Consider the following 25,774-nt stretch of genomic DNA (forward strand, 5'->3'; position numbering starts at 1 on the left):
CTGAGCCCGAGAAGGAGTCAGAATTTACCAGTGTACATTGCCAAAGAGCCACAGTAATATGTCAGCCGCGCCCCCCTCCCCTCCCCCTGGCATCAGCTCCCCAGCGCCCAGCGCCTCCCACCTGCCAGCAGCCCCCAGTCAAAACTGCCTTTACTCCTCGTCTAGTTAAACCAGCTGCTTCCTGAGGTGAGATGTAGAGCAAGGGGCAAGGAAGCTGCCGTCCAAAGTCCAGCTTCGTTTGCTGCTGACAGCTAGGTGACGCATGCTCTGTCTGGCATCACTGCAGTTGTTTGGCTTTTTCTCAAAAGTTTTTTACTGGCTAGTTGTTTGGGCAAGTGGCTGCTGAGGCTTCCGGCTGGAGAGGGAGAAGGGAAATGGGAAGAGTGCTAAAATACATAGACCTTACATAGTCCCATATTCATTACAGCCTGACACTTGGTTTAGCACATGTGCCTCCCCCCCTCCCATCTGCTCCAAAATCCAACACACACACTGTGAAGAATTTGGGATTTTAAAGGAAAGCGCCAGAGATTCTGCTCATTGCACTGACTTATGAACCAGAGCAATCACTAGAACACTAAAATTGTTAATTCTTCAAGAACAAATGGGGATAAACTGGGCAGGCATGAATGTAGGCTGGGGATTAGAAGACAGTTTCTGACCCCCCAGTAGGAGGAGTGTGGGCAAGACACCTTTCTGGTTTTAAAATGGACCTTCATACATTTATGAATGAGATGATATGATGGGGTTGTTCTGTGATAGCAGCAGACTGGACTTGTTGACCCAGGAGGTTCCTTCCAATCCTGTGTCCTATGTTCCTATGTTAATAATGATCCAGAGAAGGCAGAAGTTCTCAATAAATGTTTCTATTCTGTATTTGGAAAGAAGCAGGATGATGGACTCATGTCATATAAGGATGATGAAATACATTCCAGTCTTTTTGTGCTAACTAGCAGAGTCCAGGAGTGGGTACCAGTGGGGGGGTCTGTTACGTACCACCAAATCAAATCAGAGAACAGGATGAGTTACTACTTAAGCACCTGTCTGTAATGTGTGTGTGTGGACAATTATGTTATCATGGGGATCTTCAATCTGGGAGACATCTGCTGGAAGTCTCATGTAGCCAATAGAAAACGTCACTGGAGTTTCTAAAAAAATATAGGTGATAATTTCCTAACATAAAAGGAGTTGTATCTAGTATGGGGAAACTCTATATTGGATCTCATTATAACAGATAAAGATGAATTAATTACTGGACTGGAAGTTGGTGATTGCCTAGGGACCAGTGATCATGATCTGTTTACATTCAATGTGGGCAAACAAAGGACAGTACCAACCAAAAATATATATTCTTGCTGCTTAAAAAGAGCTAATTCCTAAGGCTGAGAAAAATTGACTGAGAGGAAAAATTTAGACAGAAGAATGGGAATGAAAATTGGGTGTTCTTTAAAAAGTATTTATTAGCTGGTCAAAAAGCCATGATTGAACAATCAAGAAAGAGGACAACTTTGGCTCAGCAGTGAAGAGAAGGCAGCAATTCAAAATAAAAAGCAATATATAACAAATGGGGGAGAAAAAAAAAAGGAAGTAGCTGTCAATCAATATACATTGGAAGTTATGAAGTGTAGAAAATTGATAAGGTAAGCTAAAGACATCAGGGAAGAATCCCTGGCTGGCAGGGCTAAGGACAATAAGAAAGAGTTTAAGTATATTAGAAACAAAAGAAATCTCAGCAATGGTATAGGCCAGTGGTCCTCAACCTTTTTGTGGCCAGTAGCACATTCATGTTTTCAGAAAAGTGTGGCAGGCGCCAACAATTTTTCAAAGCTTATTTTGTGTTTGTACATTAAATAATATGAAAAACATCATATTTAATATATTACATAATATATGAATCCATAAGATAAAAAGGGTAATTTTACATGTAAAAGGTATTAATTAAATAATTCGGCAATTACTCTTTCACCTTACCATGTGAATTTGCTCTTTTTATCTACCTGTAAGAAAAATTAAGGGTATTTTACAAAATAAATATAATAAAAAGTTTTCATCTTATTTATTTTAAAAAAGTAAAACATTGTTGAACTGCTGGTCCAAATATATTTATTATTCTTACTTTAACATAGAATGAAGCCTGCAGCCCCGGAGTTCTCTGTCCCCAGCAGGTGTGGGGCCGTGGGTTCTCTCCTCTGCTGGGCACTAGGCGGGCACACATAAATGCCCCGGTGGGCGCCATGGCAGGGACCACTGGTATAGGCCTATTGCTAGGTGGAGATGGTAAAATTGTTAATGATGCAGCGAAAGCAAAAGTGATCTGTAAATATTTCTGTTCTTTATTTGGAAAGAAGCAGGGTGATGTGCTCATATCACATGAGGTGATTAGCTGAGGATGATAAAATACTTTTCAGTTCATTCGTAAGTGAGGAGGATGTTAAAGAGCAAAGAGTCCTGTGGCACCTTATAGACTAACATACATATTTAGTCTATAAGGTGCCACAGGACTCTTTGCTGCTTTTACAGATCCAGACTAACACGGCTACCCCTCTGATATTTGTTAAATATCTACTGGGGTAAACATTTTAAAATCAGCAGGCCCAGATAACTTGTATCCAAGAGTCATAAAAGAACTGGCTGAGGATATCTCTGGCCTGCTGTGATGGAGTAGGGACTGTCTGTGTGGGGGATGGAAGAACCCACGATGACTTTAGGTGAGGGACAAGTGCTCAGCCTGTAACCTGAGCTAGGCAGGGGGGAGGGGTGTCAGCACCTTTGCCCGGGAAGCTGGACAAAGGAAGGGGCCGGCTGGAGGGAGTTAGGTTAGTTCAGTTTCGGTTTTGGGCTGGGTGGTTGGAATTCAGGGAATCCCAAACTGGGAACTACGCTTCCTGAACCCCCAGAAGGACTTGATTGAGGGGTCGTGGTTGTGCCTCCAAGCTCTGCTGTAACCTGCATTCCTGTTGTCCAATAAACCTTCTGTTTTACTGGCTGGCTGAGAGTCACTGTGAGTCCCAGGAAGAGGGGTGCAAGGCCGGACTCCCCCATACTCCGTGACAACTGGTGGCAGCAGCGGGATCGCCTGCACCCCGTGGACAGCGCTTCCTGCAGTAAATGAGGGGAGCAGCAAAACGAAGGGGGATTGACGGGACCAGGTGGGCTGAAGAGACAGAGAGCGACGGTTTCAGGAGGCGATTAACCCCTGGGAGTGTGTGACCAGAGCAAAGGACTTTGCAGTAACAGGGTCCCCCGGGGGGATTGCAGGAGCAGTCCCAGGGGCGGAGGAGTCTGCAGCTCGACCCTGGCAGAGAGGGGGTGACCTGAAAAAGGGCTGGTGCACGAGGGGTCTCCCTGGAACCGGTGGGAAGCTGAGAGCACAGGCCGGCGAGTGGCCAGCAGGAAGATGTATGCTAAGCGCCTTAAGAAAGACCTGCTGGAGCTGTGCAAGCAGAGGAGGCTGCGCATTGGGAGGTCCAGCAAAGAACAGCTAATTGCCCAGCTGGAGAAGAAGGATCGCTTGGGTGAACCGAGCTCGGTCCCTGAGGGAAGCCGCCCAGCGGATGCAGCGTGGGCCCCGGCGCCTGACATGGCTGGGAGGGGCCAGAGTGCTGCCAAGGACACCCTGAGACCCTGCCCACCTATACCTAGGGGAGGGGTTGGGGGAAGCCCAGTGAATACCGAGGGCACCCTGACCCCGGCGGCCAGCAGGGGATCGTCCCAGCGGAGCTCCCCGTCCCTGGAATGGATGCGGATGGAACATGACAGGGAGCTGAGACGGGAAGAGCTCGAGTTAAGGAGGCAAGAACTGAAGGAGCGGGAGAACCAGCGTAAACATGAGGAGAACCAGCGCCAGCATGAGCTGGAGGAGGAGGAGAACCAGCGTAAGCATGACTGGAACTGGCCCGGCTGAGAAGCAGTGGGGCCCTGGCTGCGGTGAGTGAGGGGGGACCCAAGCCTACAAAGAGCTTTGATAAGTACTTCCTGGCCTGGCGTAAGGAGGGGGAGGACATAGACACCTTCCTGATGGCCTTTGAGAATGCCTGCGAGCTGCACAGGGTTGACCCTGCAGACAGGATCCTGTTTCTCACCCCCTTACTGGACTCCACTGCCGTGGAGGTGTACAGCCGAATGAAAGGGGCAGAGGCAGGGGACTACGAACTGTTCAAAAAGGCCCTGCTCCGCGAGTTTGGGCTGACTCCTGAGATGTACCAGAAAAGGTTCCGGACTCAGCGTAAAACCCGGGAGGTCACATACCTACAACTGGTCAACCGGGTGAAGGGGTATGCCTGCAAGTGGACAGCTGGGGCCCAAACTAAAGAGGACCTGCTTGACCTATTCATACTGGAGCACCTGTATGCGCAGTGCCCACCCGACCTGAGGCTGTGGTTGATGGACCAGAAGCCGGAGAACCCGTAGCGCGCAGGCCAGCTGGCCGACCAGTTTGTGGACAGTCGGGCAGGGGATAGCAGGGAGGAGTCTCGAAGGAGCAGGCCTGCCTCAACGCAGAGAGAAAGTCACCATGGGACCTCCCAGCGGGGGCCTATGGAGAACCCCCAACAAAGGGGAACATCCAGCGTCAGGTCCATCCGACCCACTCGAGGGGACCCACGAGACATGGGCTGCTATCAGTGTGGCCAACGAGGCCACATACGGGCCCAATGCCCTAAGGTCAGGAACAGACTGAGCAGACCCAACCCGCAGAGGGCTGACTGGGTAAAGACCCAGTCAGATGAGGGGCAACATTCCCAGGAAAGGGGGGCTGGCCACGTACCACCTGTGAGGGAGGGAAGAGGTCCCCAGGTTAGCTCCTCTGGGGGGCTGGATGCTCCAGACTCCAGGTTTTTGGTTTACAGGGTGGGCGCGGGGCTACTCCTCCGGAGAGAGTGCCTTGTTCCCCTGGAGGTAGATGGGAGGAAGGTCACTGTGTACTGGGACACGGGCACAGAGGTGACGCTGGCCCAGCCCGAGGTGGTGGCCTCAGATCGGATGGTGCCTGACACCTACCTGACCCTGATGGGCGTGGGCGGGACCCCATTCAAGGTGCCTGTGGCGAGGGTACACTTGAAGTGGGGGGCCAAGGAGGGCCCCAAGGACGTGGGGGTACACCCACATTTGCCCACGGAGGTGTTAATGGGGGGGGACCTTGGGGACTGGCCAAGTAACGCCCGGTGTGCCCTGGTCGTGACCCGTAGTCAGAGTCGGCGAGGGGCACTGTGCCCTGACAACGGGGAAGGTACTTTGCCCGAGGCGCAGGACCCTAACCTGGTGGGGAGGGAACACCCAGGGACACGGCTCAGAGAGGCTGCGGCCTCAGACCCAACCAGTGAGAGAGAGCAGGTCCCCTTCCCTGTCCCAGCTGCTGAGTTCCAGGCCGAGTTGCAGAAAGATCCCTCCTTGCGGAAGCCCAGGGACCGGGCTGACCTCAGTGCGGTACAGACCATGAGGAGAGGTTGCAAGGAGAGGTTCCTGTGGGAGAAGGGGTTCCTGAACCGAGAATGGGCTCCCCCAGGGGAAGTGGAGTCATGGGGGATCAGGAGGCAGCTGGTGGTTCCCCAGAAGTTTCGCCACAAGCTGTTGTACCTGGCCCATGACATCCCCCTCGCAGGGCACCAGGGAATCCGGCGCACCAGGCAGAGGCTACTACAGAACTTTTACTGGCCTGGGGTCTTTACCCTGTCCGACAGTACTGCCAATCCTGTGACCCCTGCCAGAGGGTGAGGAAGGCCCGGGACAAGGGGAAAGCGGCTTTGAGGCCTTTACCCATCATAGAAGAACCTTTCCAGAAGGTGGCCATGGACATAGTGGGACCTCTCAGCAAGACGACCCGGTCGGGGAAGAAATACATTCTGGTTGTGGTAGATTTCGCCACTCGCTACCCCGAGGCGGTGGCCTTGTCCTCTATCGAAGCAGACACCGTGGCAGATGCGCTGCTGACCATTTTCAGCCGGGTGGGGTTCCCCAAGGAAGTCTTAACGGACCGGGGTCCAACTTCATGTCAGCCCTGCTCCAGTCCTTGTGGCAGAAATGTGGGGTCCGGCACAACTGGGCCTCAGTGTATCACCCCCAGTCCAGCGGGCTGGTGGAAAGGTTCAACGGGACGCTAAAGATAATGCTAAAAACATTTATGAACCAGCACCCGCAGGACTGGGACAAGTACTTACCTCACCTGCTGTTCGCTTACAGGGAGGTACCGCAGGAATCTACTGGGTTTTCGCCTTTCGAACTGTTGTATGGAAGGCGGGTAAGGGGGCCCCTAGACCTGCTGAGAGACGAATGGGAGGGGAAGGCCGCTCCCGATGGAGAGTCAGTGGTGGAGTATGTCCTGACCTTCCGGGAAAGACTTGCCGAGCTCATGGGCCTGGCCAGGGAGAATCTGGCCCGAGCCCAGAGGAAGCAGAAGGTCTGGTACGACCGCACAGCGCGGGCCCGCGCCTTCGCCACTGGGGATCAGGTGATGGTTCTCATCCCCGTGAGGAAAAATAAACTCCAGGCTGCCTGGGAAGGGCCCTTCAAGGTTGTCAAGCAACTAAATGAGGTAAACTATGTGGTGGAGCTGTCGAACCGGGCACATCACGGCCGGGTGTACCATGTGAATATGATGAAGCCATACTATGACAGGGAGAATGTGGTGTTGGCCGTGTGTGGACATTGGGAGGAGCAGGAAGATGACCCTTTAGTGGATCTATTCCCTGGGACAAAAGCTGGTTCCCCCCTGGAGGCAATTCCCCTCTCTGATCAGCTGACCCTGGCCCAGCACGCTGAGATCAGAGGGGTGCTGCAACTGTACCAACAGCTGTTTTCCAGCCAGCCTGGACGCACTAATTTGACTGTCCACCGGGTGGAGACCGGGTCACATCCCCCTATAAGATGCTTCCCTTTTCGGGTCACCGGGAAACCTGCCCAGGACCTAGAAAGAGAGGTCAGGGACATGATGGCTTTGGGGGTGATCCAGCCGTCTTCCAGCCCTTGGGCCTCGCCAGTGGTGCTGGTCCCCAAAAGGGATGGGTCGATCCGGTTCTGTGTGGACTATCGAAAGCTCAATGCCATCACCGTATCTGATGCCTACCCCATGCCCAGGCCTGACGAGCTCCTAGACAAGCTGGGAGGCGCTCGGTACCTCACCACCATGGATCTTACAAAGGGCTACTGGCAAGTGCCGCTGGACGCAGATGCCAGGCTGAAATCGGCCTTTATCACCCCTCTGGGGCTCTATGAGTTTCTGACCCTGCCGTTCGGCCTCAAGGGAGCGCTGGCCACCTTCCAGCGCCTGGTGGATCAGCTACTGAGGGGGATGGAGAGTTTTGCCGTGGCGTATATTGACGACATCTGCGTCTTTAGCCAGACCTGGGAGGACCATGTGTTCCAGGTTAAACAAGTGCTGGACCGACTCCGGGAGGCTGGGTTAACCGTAAAGGCTGAGAAGTGCAAGGTGGGGATGGCTGAAGTATCTTACCTGGGCCATTGGGTGGGGAGCGGCTGCCTAAAGCCGGAACCAGCCAAGGTGGAGGTGATCAGAGACTGGCCCGCTCCCTAGACCAAAAAGCAGGTCCAGGCCTTTATTGGGATGGCGGGGTACTATCGAAGGTTCGTGCCCCACTTTAGCGCCATAGCCGCCCCCATCACTGAGCTGTGCAAGAAGGGGAAGCCAGACAAGGTGGTCTGGACCGAGCAGTGCCAGCAGGCTCTCCTGGTGCTGAAGGAGGCTCTGGTTAGTGGCCCAGTTCTGGCAAACCCAGATTTTGACAAGCCCTTTATGGTGTTCACCGACGCCTCAGACACGGGACTGGGGGCGGTGTTAATGCAGGAGGATGAAAAGGGGGAGAGACACCCCATTGTGTACCTGAGCAAGAAGTTGCTACCCCGGGAGCAGAACTACGCGGCCATCGAGAAGGAATGCCTGGCCATGGTGTGGGCCCTGAAGAAACTGGAGCCCTATCTCTTTGGGCGCCACTTCACCGTGTACACCGACCACTCTCCTCTGACCTGGCTGCACCAGATGAAAGGAGCCAATGCCAAGCTCCTGAGGTGGAGCCTGCTCCTGCAGGATTATGACATGGACGTGGTCCACGTGAAGGGAAGTGCCAACCTGATAGCGGACACGCTGTCCCAGAGAGGGGGCCCCAAACTTCCCCGGGTCACTGGGCAGAGTGACCCCGCTCAGTTCAGTCTTGAAGGGGAGAGCTGTGATGGAGTAGGGACTGTCTGTGTGGGGGATGGAAGAACCCGTGATTCTTCTTCGAGTGATTGCTCATATCCATTCCAGTTAGGTGTGCGTGCGCCGCGTGCACGTTCGTCGGAACATTTTTACCCTAGCAACCCCAGTGGGTCGGCTGAGCGCCCCCTGGAGTGGCGCCATAACGGCACCGCATATATACCTCAGCCGACCCGTGTCGGTCGTTGGAACAGTGGAGTGCAGCTTGTCTGACCTCCGCTTCCCTAGCTTCCTCATAGGTTTTTCTGTAAAAATTGTATATAGTTGTTATCTTAGTTGTAGGTTTTCTTGTTTTGATAGTTAATCAGTTACTGTTAGATAGTTAGCGGATTCGGTGATTAACCCCCTCCCGCGCCCGGGACCGGAGCGTATGCCCGGCTCCCCGGGTTTCAAGCCGTGTTCGGCCTGCCGCAGGCCTATGCCTACAGGAGATCCTCATAGCTCCTGCTTAAAGTGCCTGGGAGAGTGGCACTTATCTTCTAAGTGCTCGATTTGCAAGGCTTTCAAGCCTGGCACAAAGAGGGAAAGAGACATTCCGCTAAGACAACTCCTCATGGAGGCAGCCTTAACCCCTCCAGCCGCGGCACCGCCTGCTGTCCCTCTGGACTCTCGCAGCGCCGCCATGGCGCCGGGCTGCTTGGCCGTGCAGCCGAAAGTGACATCGGCACCGAAACCCGCCCAGAGACGCGCTCTCTCGCCGAAGGCGAAGAAAGGGAAGGCCGCTGCTTCTTCGGCACCGACGCCTGCACCGAAGCAAAAGAGCGCGCCCTGCCCGGACCGCCCGGCACCGAAACCTGCTGCGGCACCGGTCCCTCCGCCGCAGATGCTTCTGCCGGCACCGGCGACTCCGGCCCCTCAGAGGCCGTCGAGCCCGGCACCTGTGGCCTCCCCGGCTCCGGCCGCGGTAGAGATGCCACTGCCGTCCACTCCGGAGACCTTCAAGGCGGTGCGGGACCTCATTGCTTTCACAGACCCGGCTGTGCCACCGCCCCCGGCACCGCCGGTGTGGTCGCCCCGTTCCATGGGCAAGCCATCCATGCTCAAGCCGCCTGTCGGCACCGAGCCTGACTGGCACCGATCCCGTTCCCGCTCTCACCAGCGCTCACGCTCTCGACGCTGCTCTCCATCTAGGCGCCGATCGCAACGCCGATCACAGTCCCGGCACCGCTCCACTACGCGGCACCGGTCAGACTCGCGGCACCGGTCATACTCCCGCTCTCCGACTCGTCATTCCCGGCACCGCTCAACATCTTGGCACCGATACGGCCGCCGATACTCGCGAAGCCGGTCCCTGCACCGAACATGGAGTTCCCGGTCGACCTCCCGGCACCGGGCTGGTCGCAGGTCCCGGTCTCGCTCCCGTTCTCGCTATCGAGATGCTTCATGGCACCGGTCGCCGCAAAGGCGGGAACTACGATCCGTCGGCACTTCGGCGCAAGGGTTATCCGCTCCACCCTGGCCCTCCCGACACGCCTCGGCCTCTTCACACGCCGACAGTTATTACGTCGACGAGTATGACCCTCAGGTCCCTGCGGGAATTTTTCACCAGTCCCATCAAGCGGACCAGGACCCTCATCACTGGGGTTACTGGACCCCTTGGGCCTACCACCAAGCCGAAGGCGCTCCTCTGCCTACCATGCGCACCATACCAAACGAGGCATGCGTCCCGGAGGCTACAATAACCCGCCCACCGGATGACACAGAGGTGCCATCGTGTGTGGAGGAAGGCAATCAGCCAGCCCAGGAACCCCTGGAGCAGGAGCCTTCCCAGGCCCCAGACGCTGACCGGGACACCATCCTGCCTGGGATTTCTTCCTCCTCCTCTTCTCCGGACGAGGCGGTGGCGGGGTCGTCGTCCGCAGGTCCCCCACCTATTGATTTACGGGCACACCAAGAGCTCCTTCGCAGGGTAGCTCTGCGAATGGACCTACAGGCGGAGGAGGTATTGGAAGTGGACGATCCGATAGTAACCATCTTATCAGCGGACGCCCCTACCCGCATAGCCTTGCCCTTCATTAAGACTATCCAAGCCACTGCGGATACCCTATGGCAGACTCCATCCTCTATTGCACCCACAGCGAGGGGCGTGGAGCGCAAGTACATGGTCCCTTCCAAGGGATATGAATATTTGTATGTACACCCGACCCCATTGTCGTTGGTGGTGCAGTCGGTCAACGATAAAGAGCGTCACGGCCAGCAAGGCCCCGCTCCTAAATCAAAGGACGCTAGGCGAATGGACTTGCTTGGCCGCAAGGTCTACTCCGCCGGTGCCCTGCAGATCCGAGTGGCTAACCAACAGGCCTTGCTAAGCCGCTACGCACATGACACTTGGGCTGAGGTGGAAAAGTACAAAGAGCTCCTACCTCAAGATTCCCGACAGGAGTTCGCGGCCTTCGTAGAGGAAGGTAAAAAGGTTGCGCGCACCTTGTTGCAAGCCTCCTTGGACGCAGCTGACTCGGGGGCGCGTACTATAGCCTCGGGTGTTACCATGCGCCGGATCTCTTGGCTGCAGAGTTCAACGCTCCCACCTGAAGTACAGTACACCATTCAGGACCTTCCCTTTGATTCCAAGGCCCTCTTCTCCGAAAAGACGGACTCCCGACTTCAAAACCTCAAAGTCAACAGGGTCATCATCCGTACTCTGGGGATGCATACCCCTGCTACCCAGAGGCGTCCGTTCCGCCCCCAGTTTAACCGGCCCTACTATATGCCTCGCTACAGGCAGGACTCTGGTCGGCGACGAGGTCGCGGTGGATGTAGGCGGCAGCCTGGCAACCAATCGTCCCAGGGCAGAACCCCCTCTAAACCGCCAGGGCCTAAGCCATCCTTTTGAAGATGCGCCTGGGGACGGCATACCAGAGCTCTCTTCAGCTCCCTCCCTGCCCTTTTCCAACCGCCTTTCCTATTTCCTCCCGGCGTGGGCCCGGCTGACCACCGATGCCTGGGTCCTACGCACCGTGGAACGCGGTTACCAACTGCAGTTCGTTTCACCCCCTCCTTCCCACCCTCCTTCCCAGTCCCTCTTCAGGGACCCCTCTCACGAGCAACTCCTCTTACAAGAGGTGCATTCGCTCCTAGCCATCGGAGCGGTCGAGAATGTTCCGGAGAGGGAGAGGGGCAAGGGGTTTTATTCCCGTTATTTTTTGATCCCCAAGTCCAAAGGGGGCCTCCGTCCCATCCTCGACCTGCGAGACCTCAACTCATACATGCTGAAGTTGAAGTTCCGCATGGTGTCCCTCGGGACCATTATCCCCACTCTGGAACAGGGAGACTGGTATGCCGCCCTCGATATGAAGGACGCTTATTTTCATATCGCCATCTTTCCACCGCACAGACGCTTCCTCTGATTTACAATCGCACACCTTCACTTCCAGTTTGCGGTCCTCCCCTTCGGCCTCTCTACGGCCCCAAGGGTATTCACGAAGTGCATGGCCGTTGTTGCCGCCCACCTCCGTCGGCGCGGCATCTGCGTTTTTCCATACCTGGACGACTGGCTCATCAGAGGGGACTCGCAGGACACAGTCCAGCAACAGGTCACAGTAATCAAAGACTTATTCACGCGCCTGGGCCTAGTTCTCAACATAGAGAAGTCCACCCTAGTACCAGCTCAGAGGTTGGACTTTATTGGCGCGACCCTGGACTCATCTCTAGCCAGAGCCTACCTTCCTCAGCTACGGTTCCAGGCCCTTACACAACTAGTCCGCGCCCTTCAGGCCTCTCGTATGGCCTCGGCCCGCGCTTGTCTCTGCCTCCTCGGTCACATGGCAGCTTGCACGCACGTAACTCCGTTCGCCAGGCTCCGCCTCCGCCCACTCCAGCTGTGGCTCCACTCGAGGTACCGTCCGCACAGGGACCCTCTGGATACCCTACTCACCATTCCATCGGGTGTCCTTCAATCCCTGGATTGGTGGCTGACCCCTTCCCACGTATGCGCGGGGGTCCCATTCCATGTTCCTCAACTGTCCCTTTCCCTGACGACGGATGCTTCGTCCCTCGGATGGGGAGCCCATCTCGGCGATCTTCGTACTCAAGGCCTTTGGTCGGTACAGGAATTGAATATGCACATAAACGTCAGGGAGCTACGTGCAGTCCGCCTGGCATGCCAGACGTTCCAACCTCGCCTCCGCGGCCGTTGTGTCTCAGTCTTAACGGACAACACAACGGCCATGTACTATATCAACAAGCAAGGCGGGACCCGCTCTCCCCACCTCTGCCACGAGGCGATGCTACTGTGGGAATTCTGCATAGCCCACTCGATACATCTAGTGGCGTCGTTCCTTCCCGGCGTGAAGAACACCATCGCGGATCGCCTGAGCAGGTCTTTTCTCTGCCACGAGTGGTCGCTGAGAGCAGACATCGCTCATGCCATTTTCCAACAGTGGGGGTTTCCCCGTGTAGACCTCTTTGCATCCCGCTCGAACCGCAAATGCCAGGAGTTTTGCTCCTTCCAAGGCCTGTCACCGGGCTCTCTGTCGGACGCGTTTCTCCTTCCATGGACGTGTCATCTGTACTACGCCTTTCCCCCGTTCCCCCTCATACACAGAGTACTGCTGAAGCTCCGGCAGGACAAGGCACGGCTCATCTTAATTGCGCCAGCGTGGCCCAGGCAACACTGGTTCACCACGCTGCTCCGTCTGTCGGTAGCCAGCCCAATTCCTCTGCCACTTCACCCGGATCTCATCACTCAAGATCACGGCACTCTCCGTCACCCAGACCTGATGTCCCTCCACCTCACGGCGTGGCTCCTGAGTGGCTAGACCAGTCGGAAGTGCGCTGTTCTGCTCCCGTGCAACATGTTTTATTGATCAGCAGAAAGCCTTCCACTCGATCTACCTACTTGGCCAAGTGGAAGCGTTTCGCTTGCTGGGCCGAAGCGCGAGACGCTATTCCGTCAGAGCTTCTGCTTCCAATGGTCCTTGACTACCTCTGGTCGCTAAAACAGCAAGGCCTGGCACTGTCCTCTATAAAAGTGCACTTAGCGGCTATCTCCGCTTTCCACCCTGGTGAGGGCGGGTATACACTGTTCTCTCACCCAATGTCTACTCGTTTCAGGAAGGGCCTTGATCGTCTCTTCCCCCAGGTGCGCCACCCGATTCCCACCTGGGACCTTAACCTCGTCCTCAACAGGCTCATGTCCCCACCCTTTGAGCCACTGGCCACCTGCTCCTTACTGTACCTGTCATGGAAAATGGTTTTTCTAGTGGCTATTACATCAGCCAGACGGGTCTCTGAGCTCAAGGCGCTCATGGTAGACCCACCATACACCGTTTTTCATAAGGACAAGGTGCAACTACGTCCTCATCCGGCATTTCTCCCGAAGGTGGTGTCCGCATTCCACAATAACCAGGACATCTTCCTTCCGGTTTTCTTTCCGAAACCTCACGCTTCCTCGAGAGAGCAACTACTTCATTCCCTTGACGTCCGCAGGGCGTTGGCTTTCTATATTGATCGGACAAGGCCGTTCCGCAAATCCCCGCAACTGTTTGTGGCAATTGCTGACCGGATGCGAGGTCTTCCTGTCTCATCACAGCGAATCTCCACATGGCTCACAGAGTGCATACGCACCTGTTATAACTTGGCTAATGTCCCTTTGGGCCATCTCACCGCCCACTCTCCCAGAGCCCAGGTGTCCTCCGCTGCCTTTCTGGCACAAGTACCAATCCAAGAAATATGCCGAGCGGCGACCTGGTCGTCGATTCATACTTTCGCCTCTCACTATGCTCTGGTCCAACAGTCGAGAGATGACGCAGCCTTTGGCTCGGCGGTCCTGCATTCCACCACGTCTCACTCCGACCCCACCGCCTAGGTAAGCCTTGGGAATCACCTAACTGGAATGGATATGAGCAATCACTCGAAGAAGAAAAAACGGTTACTTACCTTTGTAACTGTTGTTCTTCGAGATGTGTTGCTCATATCCATTCCACACCCACCCTCCTTCCCCGCTGTCGGAGTAGCCGGCAAGAAGGAACTGAGGAGTGGGTGGGTCGGCTGAGGTATATATGCAGTGCCGTTATGGCGCCACTCCAGGGTGTGCTCAGCCGACCCACTGGGGTTGCTAGGGTAAAAATCTTCCGACGAACGTGCACGCGGCGCGCGCACACCTAACTGGAATGGATATGAGCAACACATCTCAAAGAACAACAGTTACAAAGGTAAGTAACCGTTTTTGACTTTAGGTGAGGGACAGGTGCTCAGCCTGTAACCTGAGCAAGGCAGGGAGGAGGGGTGTCAGCACCTTTGCCCGGGAAGCTGGACAAAGGAAGGGGCCGGCTGGAGGGAGTTAGGTTAGTTCAGTTTCGGTTTTGGGCTGGGTGGTTGGAATTCAGGGAATCCCAAACTGGGAACTATGCTTCCTGAACCCCCAGAAGGACTTGATTGAGGGGTCGTGGTTGTGCCTCCAAGCTCTGCTGTAGCCTGCATTCCTGTTGTCCAATAAACCTTCTGTTTTACTGGCTGGCTGAGAGTCACTGTGAGTCCCAGGAAGAGGGGTGCAAGGCCGGACTCCCCCATACTCTGTGACACCTGCTGATGTGAATTTTTAATAAATCTTGGCATATCAGGGAACTTCCAGAAGACTAGTAGAGTGCTAATGTTGTGCCGGTATTCAGAAAGGGCAAGTGGGATGACTCTGGTATCTATATGCTAGTCAGCCTGACATCATGTCTGGGCAAATTAATGGAAAAGTTGGGATCAAACTCCCAAGGAAGTAGTGGATTCTCCATCTCTTGATGGCCTCATATCCAGGCTGGATGCCTTTTTGGAAGATATACTTTACTCATAAGTTATTGGGCTCAATACAGGAGTAACTGGGTGAAAAACAAGGGCCTGTGATATAAGGAGATCAGAGCAGATGATCTGTTGGTTTCTTTTGGCCTGAAGCTCTGCGAATGCATGAAACACAACTTTAAATTGTCATCAGTTTAATCACAACAATGAATATTTGCCATTTGGAGAGGAGCTATCATCTTGACTGTGGTGATGCAGGGTAGGGTTGACTTGGCATCCCCAGTGGAAATCACTGGAAATCGGAGACTTCTCTTCCCACAGCTTCGTAAGACTGGTTGCCATGGCTTTATAACTGCGAAGCCAGCTCTCTCAGCTGTACTTTCTGGATTGGGTCCTTGCTGGGAAGAATGGCAGTCCCCAGTGAGAGAAAGACCTATCCCATTAATTGAATGGAGGTTGTGAAGCAGGGATAGGTACACCTGAGACCGGCTTTGATGGTCGCTGTTGAAATATGTCTTCTCACTGGGTATGTGCTCACTAGCTGCCCAGGGTGTTCTGACTAATCGTGGGGAGTTTTCCATCAAAGTCCTGGGCTTATTTATAAATTTAGGAAACTTCTCTCATGGTGTTTGGCAAGAATTCATTCATGAGCAGCTGCTGGGAGCAGGCAGAACAGTAAGCAACTAGGGGAAAAAAGGCAGAGCCCAAACCAAGACAGACCCAACAGCTTTTGTCAGCACAACAAGCCAGTGGTGATGGGAAAGTGTAAATAATGAGCATCTTTCAGCACTGTCCAGCTTCACTGGAGTCAAAGGGCCCAGACTGTCAAAGGTATTTAGGCACCTTAAGATGCAGCTAGGAGCCTAGTGGTGCCTAAATACCTTTACAAATCTGGCCCAAGGCCCCTTGAGCTCTGTGTGAAGCTGGACCTAAATTCTGTGGCAAGGTTCCTGGCTTCCCAGCCTGCTCACTAAAATGTTGGGACAGCTTCATTTATACTAAAAATGAGCTTTGTTAATGAACGAACTAGGAGCACAAACAACAGTGCAGCTCCCACTCTCCTCCCCGGGTTATTTATTACATTCACTTTATTTTACACTGTCTCCCCTGTGATGCAGTAGGAACTGTCTGTGTGGGGGATGGGAGAGCAGGGGGTGACTTTAGGTGATGGATAGGACCTGAGCCTGTAACCTGAGTCAGGCAGGGGGAAGGGGGAGTCAACACCTTTGCCCGGAAGCTGGACAAGGAAGAGAGCCTGCTGGAGAGAGTTTGGTCACTTTCGGTTTTGGGCAGAGTGGTGGAATTCAGGGAATCCCAAGCTGGGATCCAAGCACCCTGAACCCCCAGAAGGACCCGATTGAGGGGTTCTGGTTGTGCCTACAAGCTCTGCTGTAGACTGCGTTCCTGTTGTCTAATAAACCTTCTGTTTTACTGTGAGTCCCAGGAAGAGGGGTGCAGGGCCTGAGGCTTCCCCATACTCCGTGACATCCCCTTTCTCTGTTTCAAAGCACCATGGATTTTTATGTTGGCAATGCACAATGGTGTCGTGGATTTGGGTAAGGTTGAAGCCAAGGTGGCTGGCAGCTGGGAAGGGGGCAGTTGAGGCTTTGGCACCTGAGGAGAGGCAGTTGGGGATTGTGGGGTCAGCATGTCAGCTGAATCTATCCGCTAACATGAAGAGCAGTGGGATAGTGAACAGTGTTGTGCTTTATATTGTTGTTAGGGTTCAGGGTTAGCATGCCATTTAGAGGAATGGAGCAGGTTGCACCTTTTGGAGCAAAGGCTTCTTGCTCAGGGCCGCCCAGAGGATTCAGGGGGCCTGGGGCAAAGCGGGGGAGCTGTGGAGCTTGTACTCACCTGGCGGGGGTCTGGGACTTCGATGGCATTTTCGGCGGTGGGGGGGCCCTTCAGTCGCTCTGTGCTTCGGGAGCACTGAAGTGCCCCCCGCCGCCGAAGACCCAGAGCGACTGAAGGGCCCCCCACCGCCGAAGACCTGAAGCCACTGAAGGGCCCCCCACTGCCAAAATGCTGCCAAAGACCTGGACTGCTGCTGGGCCAGGGATTGTGGGGTCCCTGCAGGGCCCGGAGCCTGAGGCAAATTGCCCCACTTGCCCCCCCTCTGGGTGGCCCTGTTCTTGCTGTCTGCAGACCTAGGTAGGTGTTGATTCGTAGGTTGTAAGGCCAGAAGAGATTGTTAGATCATTGTCTGACCTTGCTGGAGACTCTCTTCACATTTCCTAGGTATCTTTGCAAGCATGAGAACTAGAAACACCCTTTTCCATACAAACCAAGCCTGCTCAGGCACTGGAGTGCAATCCCATGGCAAGGGGCGATTAATTCAGCTATTGCTGTTCTTTGTTCAGTGCTTTATTGTCATGTTTTGCATTGCTCCAGGGGGAATAACAACGAGGAGTCCTTGTGGCACCTTAGAGATAAGGTGCCATCTAAGGTGCCACAAGGACTCCTTGTTGTTTTTGCTGATACAGACTAACACGGCTACCACTCTGAAACCAGGGGGAATAGATTCTCTGTTACTAGCCTGCTGCTTCTACCCATTGCTTCTCTGCGTTTGCCACCTTACTTTCTTCTTCTCCCTTCCTTGCTGGTATGGCTCTCCTCCATTTGCATCCTGGCAGGAGGCCTCATTTCCTTCCCCCATTCTCTCTGCTCAGATGTTCAGCAAGTAAATAGTTAATGCTGAGATTGAAAGTGCCATCACTGGATACCTCACTGAGATAAGTGAAGGAGGCAGAATTATTGCTCCAGGCCATCTGCAGACGCATGCACACGTCCCTGCATGGATTGTGAGCTCCTTGGGGTGGGGACTGTCTCTCTGGGATGTGTCTGACAGTGTCCAGCACACTGGGTCTGAAGCCATGAGGTGCTACTGCAGTACAGATTAACAAGGGTACACTCGCTCTGCCTGTGGAAGCTCACCTTTACGACCATGAGGGCTAGGCGGGTGCATTGCCCCTGTTGGGGAGATGCCTGGTGCTGAGATCTGCAAGTGACACTGGGTGGTTGTCTAGATTTAGGGTGTGTGCTGTTCCCTGCAGTGCTGTGTGGTGAAGGAGAGCGTGCTGCTCTGGGTTACTGCGTGGCTGACCCCCTGGCGGGTCAGCATGGTGCTCCCTATGCTGGCAATGGCAACAGAGCCCTGGTGTGCTTCCCAGCTCTTGCCAACGAGTGCGCTCCTGAATCAGGAGGTGCCTGTTGAACTTCCCCACACTCCTGCTCTCACCCACAGCACAGACTGGCCCTTGTTCACTCATTGCGGGTTGTTGGCACGAGACCTCCTGTTCCTGAGCATGGGATTTGCAAAGCATCACATGGGGGCTGTGTAATGGGCCAATGTGTGAGGGTCGAGCTCCTGTGACTGTGGAGGTGGCAGGCCCAGGCCGGCACAAACTGATGCCAGGATGGGTGAATCGGTGTCCTTTGGACATGGGCCAAGTGGTGGTTGCATTTTTAGGCTTTTATGTGTTCTCATCACTATGGAATCTGAACATGTCACAAACAACACCCCATTTTACAGGTGGGAAACTGAGGCACAGGGGCAAGGTGACTTTCCCAAGGTCTCACAGGGAGTCTGACAGAGCCAGGAATAGAGCTCAGATCTCCTGGGTTCCAGCCCAGTGCCTTAACCACAGGACCATCCTCTGTCTTTGTGGTTGGTGAGCTAGTTTAGGGGTTTTTTTGGCCTGCGCCTGATGCTTTTTAATTTGGTTTGGGTTTTTCCCTCCCAGATCGCTGCCTGCTTAATGCCAGCTGGTCAGCAGAGAACATGCCAGATCTGAGCAGCAATGGGGCCTGCTTCCTGCTCCCCACCTCGCTGCCCTGGAGGAGTCCTAGGCAGCAGGGGAACATTGCTCCTGGGTGTGGAATTTAGTACTACACTGTGCAGTGCTCAGCCCCCGTCACACAAGAGCAACAGGTTCCTCTCTCCAGTAACCCCCTGAAGCCTTGAGGGAAGCCGGGCCTGTGGAGCCAAGCTTGTTTTGGCTGCTCTGCGCCAATAGAGCAGCAATCAAGCCTGCTCGGATAAACACGCAGATACAATCAGTTCAAATATAGACCCCCGTGCCCCAGGATGTTTCGCCGTGAATATTTTTATCTGCTGTGGCCGGTGCACCCGGTGGCTGCTGTGTTGGGCCTCTGGCCGCCCGGCGCACTTGGCTTGCAGAGCAGGGCTTCGGCAAACAGGATGTGGAAGGTTCACAGGTCGACCTGGGCTGAGCTCGGAGGATGTGCCATCAAAATAAGCAATGCTGAATAGGAAGATAAACAAACAGCCGGCTTCCAGCGCATTGCTGGCTGAGGCAGACAGGGTGAGCGGGGAGCGCAGGCATGGAGCTCGTGGGGTGGCTGAGAGCACTACCTGCTGACGTCAGGGAGACCGGGGGTCACAGTGCAGTGCCGTCCTTTCCCACCCCGGAGGCATTGGGCTGGGAGAGGTGCCAAGGAGGCGGCGTTTCCCTCACTGTGGCAGGGCAGGCCCCCTCCAGGCAGCATGGGGAGACGGGTCTCATGGGGAGGGAACCTGTGAGACAGGTGGAGCCTGTGTCCTGGGAGGAGAAGAGATGAGGGTCTTAGCGCTCGAGAGGGGAGAGGCCTGTGCATTAGATCAGTATTGCCTGGATCTCCCAACAAGCTACCGTGTTGCTCAAATGAGAGTCTGAGGTGTGGGCTGGGGTCTAGGGCTGGAGAAATGTCTGTCCGGGGGAGCCCCTCTGGCCCCCGGCTGCCCTGTGTGGCAGGGGCTGGAAGTGCCGGAGGGGGCAGGGGAAGGGAAGAGCCTTGCGTCATTCACAGGTCAGGAGTGAGGCAGCCCAGCCCCTGCCTGCACTCTGCCTGACTCCCCCCGCCCTCTGCCTCTCCCTTTGTATAAGCACTAAAAATAAGCTGGTGGAGAGAAGTGACCTGTGTTTGTTTAAGAGCCGAAGCCGGTGGTGGGCCGCGTGTTACACAGGGTGGGGACAGCGGCCCTTAAACACGAGCCAGCTCCGGGCAGCAGGGGAGGAAGCAACCGTCTGCCTACTTCCTAAGGGGAATGGTTTTAATTAGCACAAGGTGGTTGTGGCTTTGCAGCTGTGGCTGGCCAAGAGCAGGGCCTCCTGCAGGGCATGGCACTGGGCACTGCGGGGCTGCTTGATGGGCGCCGTGCACAGGTGCGGTGTGGCGCTGCGACGTACCATCTCCTTTCTCATGCGGCACGAGTCTTTGGGCGAGAGGGGCTATTAATGGTTTTAAATCCCCATTCTCCCTCCTCCCCTCTGCATGGCCTCCACCTCTCAATAAGACTCCCAGCGTGAGGGCTTAGGAAGTGGGCCAGGAGGGAACTGCTGCCACTGCTGTCATCCCTGGGCTCTTCCCTCTCGCATCTGTTTCATTTCCTTGTGTCTTCCCAGGAGCGACATTGTGGGCTCCACACTGAGCTTCCTGGGGAGGATGCTGAATTCTGATCTGGGTGGTTCCATCCCATAAACCCATGGGGCTGGAACCCCAGCCAGCCAGTGGCGTTGCTCCCTCACCTTGGCTTGTTGTATGCAACCTCAGAAATCAGTCATGAACCTGGAAGGACATGAGCAGTAGTGACCTGGCAGATGAGGACCAGGTGGCCTGGCCTTGACCTGGATGAACCAGAGCCCTTTGGATTTTGCCAGGCCAGGGTGGGGACCAGGAAAGGGGCTGTATCACCAGAGCTTTGTTGGCAGCAATCCAGGGAGCATCTGGTTCCAAGGGGTGCCAGGCCCCCAGGCTGTGGAGAGAGGAGCAGGCCTGTGTGGGGCTCTTTCTCTAGCAGATTAGCAGTTGGCTACTTGGGAAATGAAGCAGTCCTGCCTGTTCATCTTAGTGCGAGTGTCTCATACTGGCCAGGCCTCACACTGGTTATCCAAGCTAGACCAAATCTGTCCCTGTCCGCTCTGGTGTGCTGGTCTCTCTCTCACTGTCGTGACTGCCTGTGGCCAGCAGAGCGGTTGAGTCATGAAGCTGGAGTTATGGAAGGAGTTGGCTACGCTGCAGAAATGAGCCAGCCTTGTTTAAAGCTTCTTGTTCCTGCTTCTCAGCCTCTTACCCCATGTGTGGGCTTTGGCGGGGGCACAGCTTGGGTAAGAGAGCACGTGCCTGCCTGTTTGTAGTATGCAAGTGTGGGTGGGGGTGTGCCAGGGTGAGACCATGTTGGCATAGGTGTGTGTCTGCCAGGGAGAGTGTGTGTGCGTGTGTGCAAGTGGGCCAATACAAGGGCACGTGTGCAAAGGCGCATGTGCTTTATTGAATGTGGGGAGGTGTAAGTGTGCACCTTGCCAGTGCAAGGATGAGCACAAAGGCACGTGTGTGAGATCACATGTGGGGCTGTGCAAAGGGCAAGTCTGCTTGAGAGCGCATGGAGGCCTGCACAAGGATGCATGTCAGTGTGTGACTGTGTGTGCGAGTCCTTGCGTAGGTGCACGTTCTGTGCAAAAGCACACAGGGGACCATGCAGGCTTTAATGGGGGGGTCTCTGGAAGGGCACATGTAGTGGGGTGCGGGGTGAGGAGCAGTCTCAGCCCCCTTTAACTGTGCTGCATAGCTAGCACCAGAGTGGGTTTGGGGAGTGATCCCGGCCCCTGTGCTGTGGAGCCTGAGCTCTGGCCTCTCCCCGTCTGTTTGCCATTAAGGCATGTGGCAGATGGCGGAGCGGCTTTATTTATTTATTTATTTAGGCATAATCAGGTGAGGCAGGAACTTGGCCGGCACTTGCATTCCCAGCCGATGCAGGGGAACCACAGGCCGTTTACACAAGCAGTGAGTCAGCGGAGCTGCATGCTGCTAAAACCAGACTCGGCACAGCAGCCCCAGGGCAGTAGGCTGCCCGAAATAGAGCCCAGACCATGGGCAGGGAACAAGCCCCCAGGAACAGGGCTGGGACCAGGCTGGCTGCGGGCCTAATGGTTGTGATTCCGGCAAGCCCTGTGTCCCCTCCCCCTCCCTGCCCCAAAGGCTGTGCTTGGGACACTTGAGTCACCGTGGTGAGTGGGCTGGCTGGAGGGATGATACACTAGCATGTTCCCTCCTGGGTGGGGTGGGGGGCCTGAGGCTTAACCCCCGGTGACCGTGGCAGCGACTGTTCCACAGTATTGGAATCTCTCATCACGTAGGTTGCACAGCACGTGTTCTGGGGCATGTGGTAAGGTGAGCCATCCAGACTCCACAGCACACATGTCATGAGCCCTGCTTTGCCCTCACCCACACCAACTCTGCTTCGACACCTTCCCTCCCAGACCAGCTTATGCACTGTGGGCTTGACCCTGCCACCCCGACTCAGGTTCTGTTGACTTCAGTGGGAGCTTTGAGTAAAGATTGAAGGATTAGACCATACACAGTATAGATATTGCTTCTCCTAGCGCTGAGAAAAGCCCCCTCTGGGGCACGACGGACATGGCAGCTGATGAACAGCCACTTGACTGTGCTGTGCAGCCTGTTTGGCAAGGAGGTGAAGGAGAGTTTTGAGGGTATGGCTACACTTGCGAATTGCAGCGCTGGTGGAGGCTTTCCAGCGCTGCAATTAGTAAGTGGCCACACCTGCAGGGCACTTCCAGTGCTGCAACTCCCTGGCTGCAGCGCTGGCCGTACACCTCACTCAGCATGGAGAATAAGGATTGCAGCGCTGGTGCTGCAGCGCTGGTCATCAAGTGTGGCCACACACCAGCGCTGTTATTGGCCTCCAGGGTATAAGGGTGTATCCCAGAATGCTTTTAACTAAATTACTCCCTTTGTTTTGTTATGCAGCCTCTCTTTGTTTTGTTGTGAACCTCCGGAGCTCCGTGCTACCGGAGCTGCTTATCAGCTCCTGTTTGCTGTGATCAATCTGTGAACAATCAAATGAGATCCTCCTCCTTGCGTGATTCACAGGGGTTGAGTGTTTGCATTTTGCTTGACCAGCAGCGAGAAAAGGAGTCATTCACAGGGGTTGAGCGTTTGCTTTGCTTGAGAGAAACAGGGGGAGGGGGCAGAGGGGGGAAAGAGAGTATGTTGGATGCAGGCTGTTTGCAGTTAACAGTAAGGGGGTGGGAAAATTTTCTGATTTTGCACAGTGTCAGTTCCAAAAATCCACTCTCTCTTCCCCCCCCGGTCCCTGTCACACTGCCCCACACCCCCCTCTTTTGAAAAGCACGTTGCTGCCACTTGAATGCTGGGATAGCTGCCCATAATTCATCACTCCCAACAGCGCTGCAGATGTGGCCACACTGCAGCGCTGGTAGCTGTGAGTGTGGCCACACACCAGCGCAGGCCCTGCACAGCTGGACGACCAGCGCTGCAACTACCAGCGCTGCAGATTTGTAAGTGTAGCCATACCCTTATATGGTCTGAAATCCAGAGCCAGTTCCAGCATGTGCAGGGCCCCTCCTCTGTAACTGTTCCCCACACCACCCCTGGGCTGGTCATCAGGATGCTTTGTTGTATGAAGCATAATAAAGAAAGAACAGGAAGAGTGAGGGCAAGTGCAGGCTGGGAAAAGGGGGCCAGGCTGGTGAGGGGAGGGCCAGGCATGTGCACGGGCACGAGGCATGCATAGCTGCAGAGGAGCAGCTCATGGAGTGATTGATCTCATGTCAGCAAGCAGTGGTTTGAGTCAGTGCCAGGTCTGAGCTCAAACGGGAGCACTGACAGGGGAAAGCCCTGCTCAGAGCCCCTGTCCCCCTCCAGAATGCTGTGGGCCTGGAAGACTTTGGGAGGGGAGATTCCTCCCAGATCTCCTTCATTCCCCCCAAACTCTGGCTGTGCCTCCCTCAGTCTTCTGCAGCTTGTCTGGAGCCCAGGAGGGCACTGCTGGGTCCTTGGGGTGCTGCTGTGATGAGGTGCTAGCTAGGCCCAGTGTTGCTGGGTATGTGGCTGACAGACCTGCAGCTCGAACAGCCGGGAGCAGTAATGGGAAGGGCACAGTACAGGGCAAAGCAGCCAGGCCTTACTGCCCCACTGAGTCCTCTCACTGCCCCAGAGGTGGACTGGGGCACTAGTTCAGAGCACTAGAGCTGAGAAATTCATCCTGGCCCATCCAGCTTGCCCCCAAGGCGGATGCAAGGTTAAGCCTATTGTACACCCCTAGCCCTCTGCCTAGTCTGGTTTAAGGCTCGGGCTGTTCCTCTTCCCTGTGGGGACTGGTTGGATAACGATGTGTGAAAGAGTGAACTGAGCCCAGTGGCAGCGCCCTTGCGGGGTTTTACTAGAGGAACCATGTGATCCATCGGCTGCACTTTATTTCATAACTTTGCCAAAGGAGACTGTAGTGGAGCAGGCCCGGCCCGGCCTACTATCCTGGATGGGTGGGAAGGGCAGGGTGAAAACAGCTCCTCAGATGCTTTGTGTGTGTGTGTAGAAGAGCTGTGGTTGTGGTATGTATTGGTAGGAGAGAGATCCTGGATGCCAGGAGAGGCAGTGTGTCCTAGTGGAGAGAGCCCTGGACAGGGACTCAGAAGAGCTGTGCTCTATTCCTGTTCCATGCCTGGGTGCCTTGGGCAAGTCCATTCCCCTCTCTGTGCTCTGTAGAACAGGGCAGTGATACTGACCACTTAGTAAATTGCCACATAAGAATATTGTTATGAGGAGGAAGGTGCGGGTCCAGGGCTCTGTGGGAGTTTCTTTGAATTGCTTCTGGTTCTGTGCATGGGGCTGCTAAGCAGGGGAAGCCCAGGGTCTCTGCGTGCTGGAGCAGATGGTGTAAAGAGGGGAGGGATGGAATTTCCTGGGTCCTGGGGAATGCCTTGCAGAAGGATCATTCTGTACGAATAGGAAAGGCTCTGCTTTAACCATAGAATCACAGACGATAAGGGTTGGAAGAGACTTCCGGGGGTCATCTAGTCCAACCCCCTGCTCAAAGCAGAGATGACCTGGCTGCTGGTACAGAAACTAAGCAGGTTTGGAGAAGGTTATTTAAACTGCAGTCTGGAGGGGAGCGGCAGTAGGTGCTGGGCAGCGCTTGGGGGAGCGGGGAGATTTTAGTGTTAAGGAATGAGAAGGTGGGTGAAGCATGTTGCTTTTGGGTTTTGCTTTTAATGTTTGGGACTGTCACGGTGACAGGTGCTCCAGGAATGGGTGAAAACACTGGGGTTAGTCCTTGTTGTCTCCCAAGCATCTCTTCGGCTCCACGGACTCCTCTCTTTATTGCTCTGCTTGCTAGAAATGAACTTTTCACTTAGGCTTTTGTCGGTAAAACTTTTGTTGGTCAGGGGTGTGAAAAAAACACATGCCTGACCGACATAAGTTACACCGACAAAAGCACCGTGTGGACAACACTGTGTCAGCAGGAGATCTCTCCCGCCGACATATCTACAGCTGCTCGTTGGGGGTAGTTTAATGATGCCTGCGGGAGAGCTCTCTCCCATTGGCATAGAGTGGCTACATGGGAGACCTTACAGTGACACAGCTACAGCGGTACGGCTGTGATGTCTGCAGTGTAGAGAGAGCCTCAATAACATTTGCAGTTTCAGTTTCTTGTTGTGGAGCCATCACAGCATTGCTGTTTCCTGCTGGCCTGTCTGCCTGAGTCTGCAGCCACACAAGATGCCCTCTGTCAGAGACAGTTCAGGCTTAATGCTGTCTCACGTGCCTAAGCTTTGGAATCACTTCCCCTGCCACTGACATGCAGCCAATGCTGGGACGGAGTGCAGCAGCTGTTAAACAGCCACACAGCCGTGCTTCCTGGCTCTTTCGGGGAGAAGGGGACTCTCCTATCCAGCTGAAATTGCAGGGGCAATGCAAAGTGAGCAGAATGCAATTTTCCACTTCTGGTGTAAACATTGCTAACAAAACCAATCCCTCTATGTTGGCTGGGGGAAGCGTGGCAGACGAGGTGCCCCAACT

At 54.8% G+C, this 25,774-nt stretch overlaps 1 protein-coding gene across 6 annotated transcripts in view; it reads left to right on the forward strand.

Moving 5' to 3' along the window:
- The window catches only part of NHEJ1 (non-homologous end joining factor 1), a 146,320-nt gene that overhangs the window by 25,072 nt on the left and 95,474 nt on the right, over positions 1–25,774 (forward strand). The window lies entirely within an intron of this gene.

Source organism: Mauremys mutica, chromosome 10, assembly GCF_020497125.1.
Source record: "Mauremys mutica isolate MM-2020 ecotype Southern chromosome 10, ASM2049712v1, whole genome shotgun sequence".
NCBI lineage: Eukaryota > Metazoa > Chordata > Testudines > Geoemydidae > Mauremys > Mauremys mutica.